The following is a 16,599-nucleotide window of genomic DNA, read 5'->3' as shown; positions in this document are numbered from 1 at the left end:
TTTTGGATTTGATTTACACCATCCATGTTTGCACTAGTCTGGGCCTTTACAAAAGGATCACATGGAGATCATTGAATTATATTTACATCCTACAAACAAACAAACAACTGCTGAAGATAATAATTAATGTCAATTTTATAAAGGAACTTTGAAAATTTATTTCCCTCATTGAAAAATAAGTTTGATTGGAAAAACTATGACTAATACATGATTTCCCTTACAGGACTAGTTTAATATGGAAAACTGCCCTTCCATATTAAAGCACAAAGGATTTGGCATCCAAGCTTGCTAATAATCTGGAGCCAATACAATAGATTTAATCTTTCCATTCCTTTTTCATGAATAACTTATTTGGCAAAAAATAGATTATTCTCAATGTCATAATTTCTGTTTTAATTGAATTGCTGAGAATGAGAATTACTAGCAAGTGTTGTGTGGTGAGAAGATTTATTAGGACAATATGGTTTTAACAACTCTTGTTCTGCCCAAAATGCAGAGTCTTCCTTAAAAGGATGTAAGGATGTACAGTGCACAGTTCATACACTACATTCTGTAGGAGAATAATTTCAATATGTTTGCCTTCCATGATTACTGGATGGGATAAATGAAAACATAATCTAAAATAATATAAAGGTGTTATAGAAAGAGAAATTACAAGTAAAACATTCTTTTTCAGTGAAATTTATGTTTGCATAGGTCAGTCCTGAACACACTACTGAAATATTCCTTCTGATATCAAATTTAAAGAATTCACAACATTTTAAATTGAAAATAATGTGAATGTACTGGTCATGAAAAAATGCTGGGCTAACACTTTGTAGTAAAGACTCTAGGGGGGTTTTATCAGGACTGGCCTGCTAATAAAATTACAGGTGCTTCTGGAGAAATCACATTTAGAAATGAGAGAATAATTTAGTTTCCTGTGAAGCCCTTGATGACAAGATGGGACAGGACAGGACAGGAGAGTGGTTTTCAATGCCAGGACAAGAGGCAGTAGTTACAAACTGACACATAAGATGTTCCATTTAAACATCAAGAATCATTTAGTTACTGTGCAAGTGATGGATCTTTGGCACAGGTTATCCAGAATGGCTGTGGAATGGCTGTTCTTGGAGATCTTTAAAAGGCATCTGAATGTGGCTCTGGACAAGCTCCTCTAGGTGTCCCTGTTTTGAGCAGGGGTGTTAGATCAGAGGTCCTTTCCAACCTTAAAATTTCAGTGATTCTTTTATTCTGACTCTTTTCAATTTAATCAAGTCACATAATTTTATCTGTGTTTTTATTAGGTAACATATAACTCTTGGGAGTTATGTACTGGGGAAAACCAATAATCTGAATCTGTATGAATCAATTTTGTTCAACAAAAGAGAACTAAACTTAGCCATCCTCAAACAGACTGAAGAGGGTACAGAAGAGATCATTTCAAAGAAGTCTTCTTTTGATTCTCAAGAAACATAGTATACTGTTCATGAAATGTGTATAGACTCACAGCAATGATGACATCATAATTTTAAGTAACCTCATAGAAAGACACGCAAATAAGGATTTCATTTGATATTCTTCCTTTCCATTTTCCCATTCTATACTGCAATATTCCATAAAGATGCACCTCTGCTAGGTGAGTCTGTGTCTTGTGCCTTCCTTTCAGCACTTGCAGATGTCTCCTAATTAAACAGAGAAAGGGAGGTAACATGAGAATTATGGAGGTACACTCTATCTCTCAGATGACTGAGCAGAACAATCCTGTAAGACTTCTATAGTCCAGAAGCAAAGGATCAAAGCTGGAAAGTAAACTAAGACTTCCACTCCTCCTTTTACCCCTTGCTCAGACGCCAGACAGCACAGTGTTGCCACATGCAATGCTGAGATCAGAAACATTTGGCAGGAGGGAATGTTTTGATTCATGAGGCTTCACTTAGATCAGCTTATTGTTAGAGATCCTCTGTTTTATAGAAAGTATTTTCAGAAACTTTTATATAAAAGAAACTCCATAAACTAAACAAAAATGTTTCCTTACAAATGAAAAGACAGTATTCAAATAGAATAAAACTATCTTTTAGTTGTTTAAATTGGTTAGTAACTTCATTTTATTCCCGAGTTTTAAAGTACATGAGTTTGATTACTTACTATCAGGACTTACACCAAGTATTTTCATAAAAACTACAATCTCTGATCTATGGGTGCAAAATGGTGTCTTTTTCCCCATGGATCATGAAAGCAGTCCTATAATATTAATACACTAACTGATGTATGCTGATTCTGATTATAGTGAAAGGTGTGAACTGGCTCCCTACCATTTATCTACTGTTTCCTTTATTCGATCCCATTTTCCTTTTCTAACAGAAAATGTCATGCATTTCTCATTTAGTTCTTTGCTGCTATCATAATAATTCTGGACTACATTTTTCCCATGAGAGCTACATTTCAAAATGGTAAAAAAATAAAGAGAAAACAAAAACAAAACCAAACAAAATCACAAAACAAACAAACAACAAGAAAATGAACACCTATCTATTGTACTATGCTCAAATGGAACACAAATCTTGAAGCAGACCTCCTGCACCTGTGTGCATACATGCATTACATTTACATGCATGATATTCTTAAGAAAAATAGCACCAGATTGTGTTCTGTATTCTAAGTACGTTTTTTCAGATTCTTAGCAGAGTTCTCACTACATCTGAAATACTCCAAATACTCTAGCAGTAAAAGACAAAGCTGTCTCTTCTATCTACAAATCTTATTTACAGCTTTCACTACATATGCTGCTGTTTATTTTCAGTTTGTGGCACATAGTCTAGTGCACTCTGATAATGCTGATCCTGCTTCATCATCTCCAAGTCCCCTTAGATTTTCATGAACTATGCAATCAATTACTAGTTTTTTAGGCCTCCTGCTCTTTTTTTGGTTTATGAATAAATAAATAAATAAATGGCACAAGAAGGTAATACAAGAAGGTGTTTTTTTTTTTTTCTTTTGTTTGTTTGTTTGTTTGTTTCTTTGTTTTTTCTGCTGAGCAGTAGAAACAATCAAGCCTGATTACTTTGTATTTATGCACTTCACCCCCTGGTTCTACCATCCTTATTTCACACCTTTCACTACTAACATAACTTCTTTCCATGAGGGTCTGGGTCTGTGGTATAGCAAGTAGTGGTAATAGACTCTGCAGAACAGGATGAAGTACTGACCATCTGCTAGCTAACCACTGTGGCTGCATAGATACCTGACTTTTACTTTCTCCCCTTTCCAGAGGAGAGACAGTAAGGTGTACATGCAGAATAAATAAAGAAAATGGAGAAACATGTATAAAGTAACTTTTTTTTTTTTTGTAAGTTCCCCCACTTCTTGATCATGCAGCACACTAATCTTGTGTTCACTAGTTCACTGGTTCCAGTAGTTAAAGGAATATCCTACTGTGCTCAAGAGCTTAGTGGGATTCTTTTTACCAGGATGTCAACAGTTTATGGGCTGGTTCAGCCCCATTCTGTGACCAGTGGGGCAGAGGGATTTTGCAAAATCTGTGCCTGCAGAAAGGGGAAACAGGGGACCCAAAGTAATTAAAAACAGCTGCAATGATCTGAGGAGAAACAAACTAATTTACTAAATATGATATCAGAATGCAAGATAACACACTATAATACAATATAATTAGAATTGAAGCTAATAAATCAAATATAATGAGAGTGTATCTGAAAGGTGTAGGCCTAGTAGTAATACTGAAGTGATGTGCACAGTTGGGACAGACAGCAACAAGAAGAGGTGAAGAAGAGTGTGAAGAGAAGAGCTGAGGAGCCTCATCAGGTGACCTTGCCAGGGGTTATATCACCTCTCTGACCACAAAGCTCCCTGGGGAATGTAGTTCTTCTTCTCTTCTGGGCAAGTACCCGGAACTGGAGCATTCCCACTTCAACTCCCAGTGCACTACATGATGTTATGATGTGGAATATCAGTAACCAAAAATCATAAAACCATGACACATGGATACAATCCAAGGCAGAACAGCCAAGAGAAACATAGCACTACACACTATTAATAGAGCATGTTTTAATAAGTGGAATTGATGAGAATGAGACATGAGGCAATATGGCTAGTCCTCTGAACTGCATTTTAAAGATTATGACAGAAGTCAGCCTGGGTATGGTCACAGATAGGCTTTCTGATGAGCTAAGGGAAAGCCATCAGTTTATTCTTCTCCTTTTCAGTCTTTTAAATTTCAAACCAGTACTTTCATTCTGCACTTCAAAATTAAAATTATGCTGCTAGTATACAGCTTCCACGAAGGCATAGACAGTAGATGCTTGAACAAGGAAACAGGATTCCAGTAGTTAACTTTGAATGATGAGAGAAAGATGATTTTATAAAAAGCCAGAAGGAATATGTGATACACAGTTTCAGGTGACATAAAAGGTGCTTCTTTCCTTCTGCCTAAATAAATAAATGAGTCTTCCAAACCTAATTTAATTACCATCCTAGAGATGGTTCAGCATTTTACAAGAAACACTTTGAAGTCAATAAAACATGTAATTGTTTTACTTTTTCCCAAGTTACTGACACACTAACCTCACAATAATGTATTGATGCAATCTTGGCAAAAATAGAAACTAGTGTAGAAGGCTGTGTTTTAATTTTTTAATATATTTAAAGAGAAAAAAATCCACTTTAATATGAAGTTTGTTATGGATTAATTACGCTCCTTGGTATTCTGATTCCTCTGATAATGAAGAAAAAACATTAAAGGTGTATTATGTGTGTGTGTATATATACACATAGGTATGTATAGGGAGTGTACTACTATCCTGACTATAAAATTTTTACTGATACCAAGCCACAATACACTCTAAATATTAAACACATCAAGACTTCATGCCTTTATTATTTTTATTATTGTTTTCTGTTTTTTGTTGTTGTTGTTTTAATTTTTATTATTATTTAGTTGGTATCACTACAAAATCTGGAAATCTTATAAATAATATTTACTACATCTGCTTAATACTATGTAGGATGAAATACATTTGTTGCTGATGCATACAGTGTTGCATACTGAACAGGAGAAAGAGTATCTCTAAGATAATGGAAAGCTAAATGTAGTCCCAAAACTCCAATCCACATTGTGATACCACATGAAAAATATAAAACACATGGTTTTATTGCTTGATTATTCAATGTCACACGAGGATCACAGCTTGAAGAGCACTAAAACAGCTAAGGATACTGATAAAAACTGATGGGACGTGACATTAAAACCCGAAATACCTATTGAGTATTGCCATTTCAAAGCACATAACAACCTTGCAGTCACTGGAGTCAAGGGGGCAAAGGTGAGAATTTATTTTTTTTCTTTCTTTAAGCACATCTATTTCAACGAAGATAAAAATAATACTTTGAATATTTTTTTTTTGTTGTTTGCTTTACTTTTAAGCTGCAAGTTGAAAACTTCATCTTTCACCAAATAGCTCTCTCTCTCTTCCCCCCCCCCCTCCCCCCCCACAAGATAAGAAGTAGTCATCAATGCTATATCGCATATTTAGTTTTTCAAACCAAGTTGTTTTTACACAAAGTCGTTCAGATTTTTGGAAGATTATTTGGAAAAGACAAGTACGCCTTTAAGTGTAAAATTATGTGGGGGACTATTGTTCATCCTGTAACTGGAAGTGCCAAAAGCAGACAAAGATTTATAGGACTGGCAGGGAACAATGTTTAATCTTGGCTTTTGTCAGAAATAGACTTTGCTATGGCAGCACTACCTTCCAGTGGATATAAAATATCTCTGTATGATAGAAAGTATTGAAATCCCTCTCCTGTTTAGAAAAGTAGCTACTGTCTGCCACAAAGTTTGCCAGAGTCTCCATGACTGACTTTGGAGTCAGGGGCTCCGCATCTGAACTGGGAAGTCTGGTTCCAGGACAGAAGCAACAGCCTGGAAAATATGCAGCTGACAATGCACAACCAGAACGCTCGGTTTTGTGCCATCTATCTTAAGGGCCTTCTGCTGCTGCTCTGACTGACAAGTGCTTTTATTGTGCTCGTCCTGACACTTTACTGCCCTTATACACGAGAGGATCTGAGGCACGGACAGGACGTGCTCTGGACTTCTGAAGAGGCTTAGATACTAACAGTGCAGTATTCCAAAAGACTTCTTGCCAAAATCCTGTTGTTTCCATCTGGGTTCTCTATACCCTTCCTTCCTTACAACAGTTCGATGGGATAGGACAAGAAAAGTGAGGACTTTTTCTCAGCTTGGCTCGGAGCTCCACGGGCATGAAACCCGACCGTTCCTTGGGGAGAAATTCAGGGAGCTGCCAAGTACAACCGCGACCGCCTGCACCAATACCGCCTTGTAACATCCTTCCTAACAACCTCCTGACAACCCTCCTCGACCCGGTAACCCCATGCATTTCTTCAGCCGGGCCTAAAACAGGACAGGATGTCCCGCTGAAGAAACACTTCAGCTCCTGCGAAACCCACTTACCGAGGGAAGTTCTGAGGGAGGGAGACGACGAGCATCGCGACTTGCCGAAGTCGTCCGGCCAGGACAGCCAGGAGCACCGCGGACCGGCCCTGCCCCGCCCGCTGCCCGCCGGGATGCGCCCCGGGCCGAAGAGGAGTGACGTCACTCTTCCCTCCCCGCCTCCCCTCGCGTTTGCGTGCGTGGAGTGTGTGTGTGTATGTGTGTGTTCGGCGTGGGGTTTCGCTTGCCCCTCCAGCCGGCGGGGCAGGGCTCTGGCTGATGCTGTTCCATCCAGGCAGAGCTCATTGCGTCGCTCGTTCACTCACTCACTCACTCTCCCAGAGCTCGGCAAAAGCTTTTCTCAACACTCGAGGCCATACATATCCTGCTATCCACACAGCCTAAGAGGATTAAAAACAAACAACAACCAACCACCAACAACAAACCGCGCACGAAACAGAGGGAGGAAGAGTGCCGTCTCCAGCAGCGCGTTCGTCGCACCGCTTGCCCCGCTGCCCCCGTGCGCCCTCGGAGGAGCGGGCGGGCGGGGAGGGGCTGCCGAGGCTCTCGAGGAAGGTTCCCCAGGATTTTTGTCCGCAGCGCATCATCCATTCCCCCTCGACTGTGTTTGCACCGCACTTTCTTTTCTTTCTTTCTTTTTTCTTTTTTTTTTTTTTTTTTTTTTTTTAATTCTCCCGGAGGAAGGGAGGTAGAGTTGGAGCCTGGATGGGCGACCTCGCTGCTATTTGTAGCCAAATAATCTGCTGAAAGAGAGAAGAAGGAAGAAAGAAAGAGAGAGGAAAAAAAAAAAAAAAAAAAAAAAAAAGGCAAAGGGGGAAGGAAGAAGCAGAGAGAGAGGGGAGGAGGAGGAGGAGGAGAACGAGGAGGAGGAGGAGGAGGAGGGGAAACGGAGCAGCGGCTCGGGAACAGAGAGCGCGCCCGGGAGCAGCAGCAGCAGCAGCCGCCGCAGGAAGAAGGAGAAAAAAAGAGCGGAGCGGAGGAGAGGAAAGGAGAGGGGGCGCTAGAAGGAGAGGCAGGCGGAGACCTGTCTCTGCTGGATGCTGGATTTTCGGACTCTTTGACTCTCCCCTACTCCTCAGCGCCGGAGTGTGAGACTCGCGCCCGTGCCGGCAGCAGCGGCCGGCGACTCCGCTTGTAGCTGCTGCTGTTGCGGAGCTTGGATTAAATTGGGCGCCTCGGAGAAGAGTGTGAGCAGCGGGAGGAGGTGGCGGCGGGAAGCGGCGGCGGTGGAGGGCGGGCAGGCGGCGGCGGCGCTGGCTGCCGCTGGGACCGGAGAGCCAGCATGACCAGGTAACCGCTCCTCTCCTGACCCATTTTCTCCGCCGCCGCTCCATCGCGGCCACCTCTTTCGGCGCGTTTGTGCGTGCGAGCGCGCTAAAAGATTGTGTGTGTGCGGGTGTGCGTGCGTGTGTGCAGCGCGGCACACGTGTGCCTCACGCACGGCTCTACCCTGGCTGCCCCGGGGCTCCCCCCAGGCAGCTGCCAGCCTTCTCTCCGCTCCTCTCCGGCGGGTTCCAGCCCAGCAGCGAGGCCTGCTAGGGAAACGAGGAGAGTTGTGGTGTGCGGCGGGGGGTGGGGGTAGGATGAGGGCAAGTGATTGATCAGAGTCGACGTTTCCACTGAACTGCCACTCTACACGGGCAGAGGGTGTGTGTGTGTGGGGAGGGGGTAGGGCGGGGGGATGGGGGATCTACGTGAATTAAGCGTCGGGCGCTTTCTTAGAGGGGAGAATTATTAATACTAATTATTACATTTAATCAGTGTAGAGGAGGGAGGGTGCAGGAGGGATCCGCGGCCAAGCGTCTGCCATGGTGAGGGGCGCATGGGACGAGCGGCCGTGGGGGACTCCCGGCTGCGGTCCGAGGAGGGCTCTCTTCTCCTGTCTCGGCGGAGCAGGGAGGCATGGGGATACAAAGGTTTTCTCTGGTTAGGCTTTTATTTCTTTTATTTCTTTGTTTACTCTCAAGAAATCACTTAAAAGAGAGCACATCGGGTTGAAAGCTCAGCGTTCTTAGCGTTGATGGTAGGGGCTCGAAGATTTGTTCAGAAAACTTACCAGCTCCCTCTATGAGGGCTTCTGCTGTGAGCAGGCTCTCTCAGACCGGCGAACAACATAGTTGTTTCCTTTCACTGAATTCTTCTTTTCTTGTTTTCTCTCTTCCCCCTCCCCTTCTCCCTCCCTCCCTTTCTCCCCCCCTCCCTAACAGAATCATATTATTTCTTTTTTTAGCTGTCGCCACTTACCCTTGCATGTACGGCTTTTGAGTGCCTGCTCCTGCTTGGTACTTTTTCAGACTCCTGTCATTCGTATTTTATTCTTTTGCCCAGTCTCTGCACAGCTATTGCCTCACAGAAGCATGATGGTTTCTTTGCAGGGATGATAGTTTTTGTGTTCCCAGTTCTGACATACGTAAAAGGGTCAAATCATTTACACAGAGCAGCTAAGGTTTTGTATTTATGTGCTCGTTCACTTGTCACCTTAAACTGCTCTCTTTGAGATGAGTCTGTACATACTGCTTTGGAGTTTCCTGTCTGCAGAGATGAGCTCTTTTATTCATGAAGCCTATATTCTCATAAACTCAGAATGTATTATAGGAAGTTATGATTATTGTCTTAGACTTTCAGAGATTGCTTCTAACTTCTGTGAATAATTGGGAGGTTTATTGTAAATTTTTTTACAGAGATAGCAAAATGCATAATATATGTTTTTGCATTTTCTTACTGTTACTATCTGTCACTGCTTTCTAATGTTATAATGGTTAGTAATTTTCTTTTTGGTATTAAAATGTATAGCATATGATATGACTTTCCGCTTGGTTGGGAACACACGAAGCCCCTAAAATTCTTAAACAGAGCAACTCTGAAGAAGAAAAGATTCTTCCCTCTCCTAAGTATAATCACATCACATGTACTTGCATTTTACTTCAGGTGGCTTTTTATTTTTTATTATTATTTTTTAATAGGTTCTCTAAAATCAGACTCATAAAATCTTCTATTACTGTTTTGTTTTTTAATGTGTAAAATTGACAGCTGGTCAGTTTAATAAATTCACCTCTCCAATTTTGCACAGTAAAAATTGTTAAAAGCTGTAGATGTATTAGTGTGGAATTTTGAAGTAAATGTGTTACTTAGAAAGGAAGAGGGATTTAACGAGACTTGTTACAGGAGTAGCTTTCCAATTTTAGTTTTGTCATTTGTGGTAATATGGTGAAGTATATTTAGATTTCTTTCAGTGCAGGAGTGATGTATAGCTTTTCTATATACACTCTAAGAGCTGAAAGCTTTGTCTAAGTAAAAGGCTGAGACTCTAAGAAGGAACTAAGAAATTCATTACTGTCTGTGTGTGCTACAGCAGTCTATAAGGTATAGTGTGGAAAGGAAAACACTGTTTCAGTATTCTTAGACTTTGATAAAGTATTTTAGAATTTCCTTTTAGATTTATCAGTCACATTAACTTTAAAATAACAGAATAGAATAATATGAATTAAGCATTCTTTTCTGGCTGTTATGTAACTCAAAAGCAGCATTGACAGCGAACTAAATGGAGGACAGTAAGTCAATGGTTAGTGCCACAGGATGGTTTATAAGAACAGATATGGGGGTGTATGAAAGAATGAAATACCCACTGTTTTAAATCTAGTCAGCGATTCAGCTTTCATTTTTCTAATTGCCATTCATTTCTACATGTGAATAAGGCACAGACAAAAACTACAAAAGCCAGAGTAGGAATCCCTCTTCATCTTCTGCTGTATGTGCTAAGCCACTAGGGGCCTGTATAAACTGCTCTCATACAGCACATACCAGTACATGGCATATGCTAACACTTTCACCAGACGTTTTTTCCATAGATACCTAACATCAAAAGCAAAGTTGTCACTCACTTATTCCTTAGTAACAAGTGAGACAGCTGTTAGTTTAGAACATACATGCAGTTTATCTATCATTCTGGAGGTTTTTGCTCTCCTTCATCTGGATGCGCAGTCCTTTATAGTGTCCAATATTGTTTTTTCCTCCTTGAACTCCTGACTGCTGTGGCAGCTGGGGAAGAATGCTGACTTGGGAGGTGCAAAATTTGGGCAAAGTCAGATTTGTATGTTTCCATGCATTTCATATTTTCTGTAAGCTGAGGAAATCAGATTTGTTGCTTTTGTGTTTCTTCTATTAGATTAGTAATGGTACTGTTCAGTGCAATAGTAGACTTAAAAGATAAACTAAACGGGATTACTTTAAGGTGGTAACAGACATAGATTGATGGTGTATATAAACTAGCTTTGTAAGTCGTATGCAAGTTTGCAAGTGTGCAGACTCTAAGGCATTGGCTAGAGGGTACTCAGTGTTTCTGGGCTGGAGATAAGCTATACATTTTTGAATGTCAGTTTCAGAAATTTAAAGTTGACGAACCATAGCATTCTTGATAGTCATTAAGCAATATAGTCAAGTATGCTTACAGTGTTCCATTGTTGATTTTCAGTTTTTAAAACTGACAAGACAGACGATTTGTAAAAGAGCACAGCTGAAATATTTGCATATTGGGTTTCTTTCAAAATAAACTTCCGTTACTAAGCTCCTTGAAAATTATTATTTAAAGGGATTTTCAAGCTGCATTAATGTAAGGTCATACAATCTAAATGCAGCCTCCTTGTGGTATGCTATTTTTTAAATCATTTATCTTTAAAGTTGCATAGTTTTATGTATCATGCGATGCTGGACCAGTTACGGCTAGGGACTTCTTGTCATATTTCTGACAACAGTTGTGCAAACATTGACCAAGTTTAGTTTTTTTGAAATATGTGTGTGCATTTGTGTAAAATCATGATGGAATTTAATGAAATACACTCAAAAGATCTAGTGAAAAGGCAGACATCTGAACGAAACTCTTAAGTTCACTGAGTGTCCGTAAACTGAGGTGGTGTGTTCAAAATGCAGGGGTTTGGTGCTTCATTTGCCCTTTGAATATCCAGAGGAAGAATATATTGTACAGGACCATGGGCCATTGTGTTCCACCTCAGTGTAAGATGATGACAGTTTTTTTAACCTTCTATTTTTTAACATTTGAGGAAAAGGTATAGATAGTGGCAGTTTACATCAAAGATACATAATTCTGCTGGTATTTTAACAAGAGCTTGCTTAGGCTCTACATCTATTTAACCACGGTCTAGAATGGTCAACATAACAATATTTTTATGAAAACTAAATTTCATATAGTCTGTGAACTGTTTACATTATCTGCTCAATCATTGTTTTCTTTACAAAAGGCCATAAATGAAGCTAGCAAATGAATGTGCCATGGCAATTTGTCAATCTAAAGCTGGAATCCATGTTCTAATATAGTATCAGGGATTTAATAAATAGGAACAAATAGGAATAGCTGTTTCTCTTGGAGATCTACTACACTGAAAGTGCCAGTGCAATTGAAGAAATCTTACGATGGAAAAAGAATTGCATGAGAGTGCTTTGCCTGTAAATTCCATTCCAACAAGCTTCACTTCACTCGTTGCTTAAGCTGCTGTGCATTGATAGAACCATATGTCCTAGTATTGCACAATTTTAGCTTACATTTCAAGAGCTCAGATGGCTTTTGGTTTGCAGTTGATAATATTTGTTAAAATATTGAATGTTCATACCTTCCTATGGAAAATGGTTATCTAAAATTAAGCAAACTTAAAATAATATGGTTTATTTGCAAATAAAATGGTTACACTGAGTAAATTGTTGAATATATATATATTCTGAAGGTGCTGCTACTTAGAAGATCATTATTCATTCAGGTTATTTAAATTCATTCATAGAAGTATCTCTTCACAGTAACTGTTCTATTTATCAGTTTATTTTTAAATCTATCAGTAAATCTGCATAGTCTACACTTTTGTAAGAGAAAAAGGCTTACAGTTTAAAGTGTCTTATGCTTAATGCCATGATATCCTTCTCTGTAAGCTCTGCAGCACAGTAACATCCCCCACCCAATAAATAAATAAATAAGTACACAAATGGTAAGGTGATAGAGGTGGTTGATTTTGCAGTAGCGTTCTTTTACTTAAAAATGCAGGGATTTTTACAAAGATCAAATCCCTTGCTTCTACCTGTGTGATTTTGTCTTCCTTCCTGGAAAATTTCTTTATGTAAGATAACTGAAAATGATGGAATTTCAGGCACATTTTTTGTATCACTGAAACACGTCATAATATGCTATAATGCCTTATGCTGTACTTCTATATCATTAAGTCCAACAAAATTATTTCGGTTTTCCAATAATCTTCTAGTTAGGGGAATCAGTGCACTGGTATACAGAATAATTTACTGTTTGCAGATGATCAAAATGGATGTCCTGGTTAGTGCCAGCTGAACTGCTCACATATGTTGAAGTCAGATAATGCATACTGTTGCTCCAAGCAGTTCATCAGATGCGGTAATGCAGGCAAGTGTGTTGCTCTTTCTTTTACAGTTTGTAGTGTTCTGGAAATTGCATATCTGCGTGTCAGAGTTCAGTAAGTGATGTGTAAAATCTGACTTTTGAGATGGAAGAATTGGCTGATTCTCATAATGAATTTAGTCTGTGCCAACCTGACTGAAACTAACATAGGTCAGGTCCTAAAATGATGAAAAATTATGTATTCTTCTTGTAAACATACACAATCCCACCTTAATTTAAGTGTCTCAGCTTTGTTCATGTACTGGTTTTACCCAAAACCTGACTTTTGATACTTATTTTGACACAATGAAGGGCAGTTCAGACATTTCCAGTAACAATGTTGCAGGCATTCTGACCTTCATAAAGTAATTGTTTTCTAAGTTTGAGGTAGATAATTCCACTTGGTTTACTGTACTGATTGGATTAAAATTTTTTAACTGTTTTTGAACTACTTATAGGCTGTGTTATTTTATAAAGACTTTCCCTGAAGCAGAAATCAGTGTGAAAGGAATAAAAAGATTGCCTCTTCTCAGTTCTTCCCCCGCTCCGTTGTCCCCCCTCCGTTCTCCCCCATGCCGTTCTCTCCCCCTTCATTCCACTCCCCCCTTATTCTCCCCCTTCCTCCACCTTTCTCCCCCCTTTCCCCCCTCATCTCCCCCCATCCGTTCTCCCTCCCTTCTGTTCTCCTAACCCCCTCACCCCCCCTCCTCCCTCCTCCTTCTCTCCCCCCTTTCCCCGTTCCTTATCCCCCTCCTTCTTTTCCATTTCTTCTCTCCCTTCTCCCCAGTTTTCAAATCTGAGATTTGTGCATCCTTTATAAATATGAGGAACATATCCTTTATTAAAGCACAGTGCTTTTTTACTTTATTTATTTATTTCTATCAAAAGTAATCTTATTAAAGTTACTAAAACATGGGAAATATACATACTTTTTTTTTTTTTTTCCTTTATGCCACAGAAAGAAGGGTTTAATGAGAAAGATGCGTGTCATGATTACTTGTGAAGATACAAAGATACAATTATTTTATCTGTGCTCACTTGAATAATTAAATATATTTGAATCATATTTAGAATTCCTTTTTCTTTTTACTGTTCTTAATGGAAGGAGTTTTCTTCCTATCTAGAATTTATGGGATGTCATTTTTAAAAAGACAGTTTGTAAATGTAGGACCAGAAATTTCCTGCCTAGGTTTTCTGTGGTATGATCATCAGCTGCATCATTTCCTTGCATTTTATGGTACGTTTTAGTGAAACCCTGTTTACAGGTGCACTGTGTATTAATGTAGGAATTTGCTGGTATTTTATTTTTTAACAATAAGCATACAGCTATATTTTGCATACCAGAAGAATCAGATTTTTAAAAACACTGTTTCTGTTCACTAGATTAGAATTCTGTCTGGTTATGTGTAGATAAAAGTCATTTGTTTGGCTTGAAGTACACGCAGTAAGAGTTTTCTAAAACTCTAAAATTTCTAAAATGCAGAAAAGAGGGTAGGAAGATTTATTTATTTATTTATTTATTTTTGGGATGATAGTGCATCTTAGAAAGCTGCTTAACTACTGCCCAGTGCAGCTGTCCTTCTCTGAAAGATTAGGTTTCAGGAGCAATGATGGATGTTGAATGCCTGAAGCCAGTTGTGGGGTTTGCTCTGAGGTCAGTGATACTGATGGAGGGTAGAAATTTACAGTCTTATGTCTTTACACCAACATTACCAGTAGCGTTTCTGAGGAAAAAAAGAAATAAGCACATTCATTGCACTTCAGAAAGTGACTTGTTTTAGTGAGAAAATGTGAGTATATTCAAGAGTAATAGGAATAATTCTAGTCATGAAGATGCTCTCCCAGAGCAGAAACACCCAGAAATAGAAAAAAAAGCTAAACACAGTAATGTGACTTTGTTTAGAATAAAACCGTAAAGTTTCCATTCTGCATGAAGGCACTTTAAATTTACACTGTTGATTTGTTACTTCTGTTGCTTCAGACATACTCACATAGAACGTATTCCCTTTTTTTATTTTTTCATCTAGAAATGTGCGGTATGATTTTGTAGAAAAAAAAAAAAGTTAGTTGTCGCCAGCAAGTGTAACTAAGGCAAATTGGATATTCATCGATGATGAAAGCATAGACATAGCATTTATTTCTGTTTTGTGTGCGTATCACAATGCCTGTTGTGATCATGATGGATAAACTGGATAGCTCTGACTCAAGCCTTTAGAATAGTTCATTAAAATAAGACTTCCAGAGTTTGTTTTATTTATAAACTACCTACCTTCCCTGAACTGTTGCAGTTTGCTCATGAGTTACGGTGATACAATTAACTTCCTTAATGAGTGTTGCTAAAGAAAGGTGCTCAACTAAATGTGATGTTAATTGTTAAGGCTGCAGACCTTTTCTGAGTTGTTTGTATTAATTTCTCCCCTAGTAGCATAGATAGATTTTTTTCCTTCATGCTTTAGAATGGCTGTCCTGATAGGCTCAAAGCCCTCCGTAGCTGGTGAAAAAGATTTCCTTTGACAGTAGCATTGTGTGGATCAGACCCTTTGTGCTTTTTCTTACATGACAGCAGCTTTTATTTCAGGTAATCTTAGCTGGGATAAATTCAAATATGGAGAAGAAAACTTAGTAAAACATTTGTTGAATTGATTTATACTTTCTCATAAATTAGGGAATAAAATGCATTTTGGTGGAAAGAAATATGAATCCAACAAGAATCATTTTGAACAGTATGCATTGAGGAAATGGAATTTTGCCAGATGCATATGTATTCTACTTATTGGCAGGATGCCATCAACTTTATTTGGAAAACTGTCATTGCTTAAGTAATAAATATTCACTATTTAACGATTTATTTTACTATAAATAACAGATGGGCTCTTTGATCAGTTGTTGTGGTTCTTTTTTGTTTATTTCTTTTTTGTGTTTTTTTTTTTTTCTTCTTTTTTTCCATTTCATTTTTAGCCTATTTCATGAAGAATGGGAATTTGTCAAATTATCCTTAAGTACATCAATTATCTATTCATGATTAGCAGAATTTTCCAAACATCAAAATAATTTTGCTGGTCTAGCTTGAAATGTCTTGTATTTTTGGATATTGTTTTTGCTTTTTGTGAAAAGCCTTGAAGTTTTCTATTTTCCTGCCACTTGAAAGATTTATTTATTTGTTTATTTATTTATTTTTAACATTAATGTAAAGAAATATGTGTCTTAGCTGGCATTTGAGATTTTTTGTTAAAAAGAAGTGGATATTTTTTTAATGGATAAGCCAAATCTACAGAATGGTCACATGAAGTTCCAGCAACCTGACTAGATGCAAATTTTAAATGTATCACGGGCAGAAGGTAAAACTAACAAGTGGTAGTAAATGCCTGCAGGGGTAAACATACCTCTGTAAGAATCCTAAAATTTCTTTGATTTCATTTTTCAGCATTACAATGACTGGTTAAAAAACAGAATGTTAAGGCTGTATCACTAGTATTTCATTTAATTGGAAAATTTATGGACAGTTTTTGGGCTACATGGCATAAATGTGGTATATGCCTAAATCCAACCTGCTTTTTTTCCATCTTTTTGGCGGTATTTGATGGAATAAATATGTGTCCTTCTAGACAATGTAATCCCTAAAAGAATGCTTAATAGGACTGTGTCCCTGGTTGATTTATTCATAGGATTGCTTTATTATCTATTGCACAAGGGTAATCTTATTCCAAAGGTATTAGACCAC

General features: G+C 38.6%; 1 protein-coding gene and 1 long non-coding RNA gene across 25 annotated transcripts in view; one reads left to right on the top strand and one right to left on the bottom strand.

Moving 5' to 3' along the window:
• The window catches only part of LOC140264326 (uncharacterized), a 34,254-nt gene extending 27,580 nt beyond the window's left edge, over positions 1–6,674 (bottom strand). Inside the window, exon 1 of the long non-coding RNA XR_011906029.1 lies at positions 6,470–6,674. This is a non-coding gene — a long non-coding RNA (uncharacterized lncRNA). The remainder of the gene's footprint in view (positions 1–6,469) is intronic.
• The window catches only part of PTPRD (protein tyrosine phosphatase receptor type D), a 1,083,558-nt gene that overhangs the window by 726,208 nt on the left and 340,751 nt on the right, over positions 1–16,599 (top strand). For 2 of the 24 annotated variants that reach the window (XM_072360025.1, XM_072360024.1), the window contains exon 1: positions 7,300–7,759. The exons of the other annotated variants lie outside the window; for them this stretch is intronic. The gene's annotated coding sequence lies outside the window, so the exon portion shown is untranslated. Of the gene's footprint in view, positions 1–7,299; positions 7,760–16,599 lie in introns of those variants that run through there. 24 annotated transcript variants of the gene reach the window in all.

The sequence above is a fragment of the Excalfactoria chinensis genome, chromosome Z (assembly GCF_039878825.1).
Source record: "Excalfactoria chinensis isolate bCotChi1 chromosome Z, bCotChi1.hap2, whole genome shotgun sequence".
In the NCBI taxonomy this organism is placed as follows: Eukaryota; Metazoa; Chordata; class Aves; order Galliformes; family Phasianidae; genus Excalfactoria; species Excalfactoria chinensis.
The sequence above is the reverse complement of the archived record's forward strand: the minus strand, read 5'-3'. Positions and strand labels throughout refer to the sequence as shown.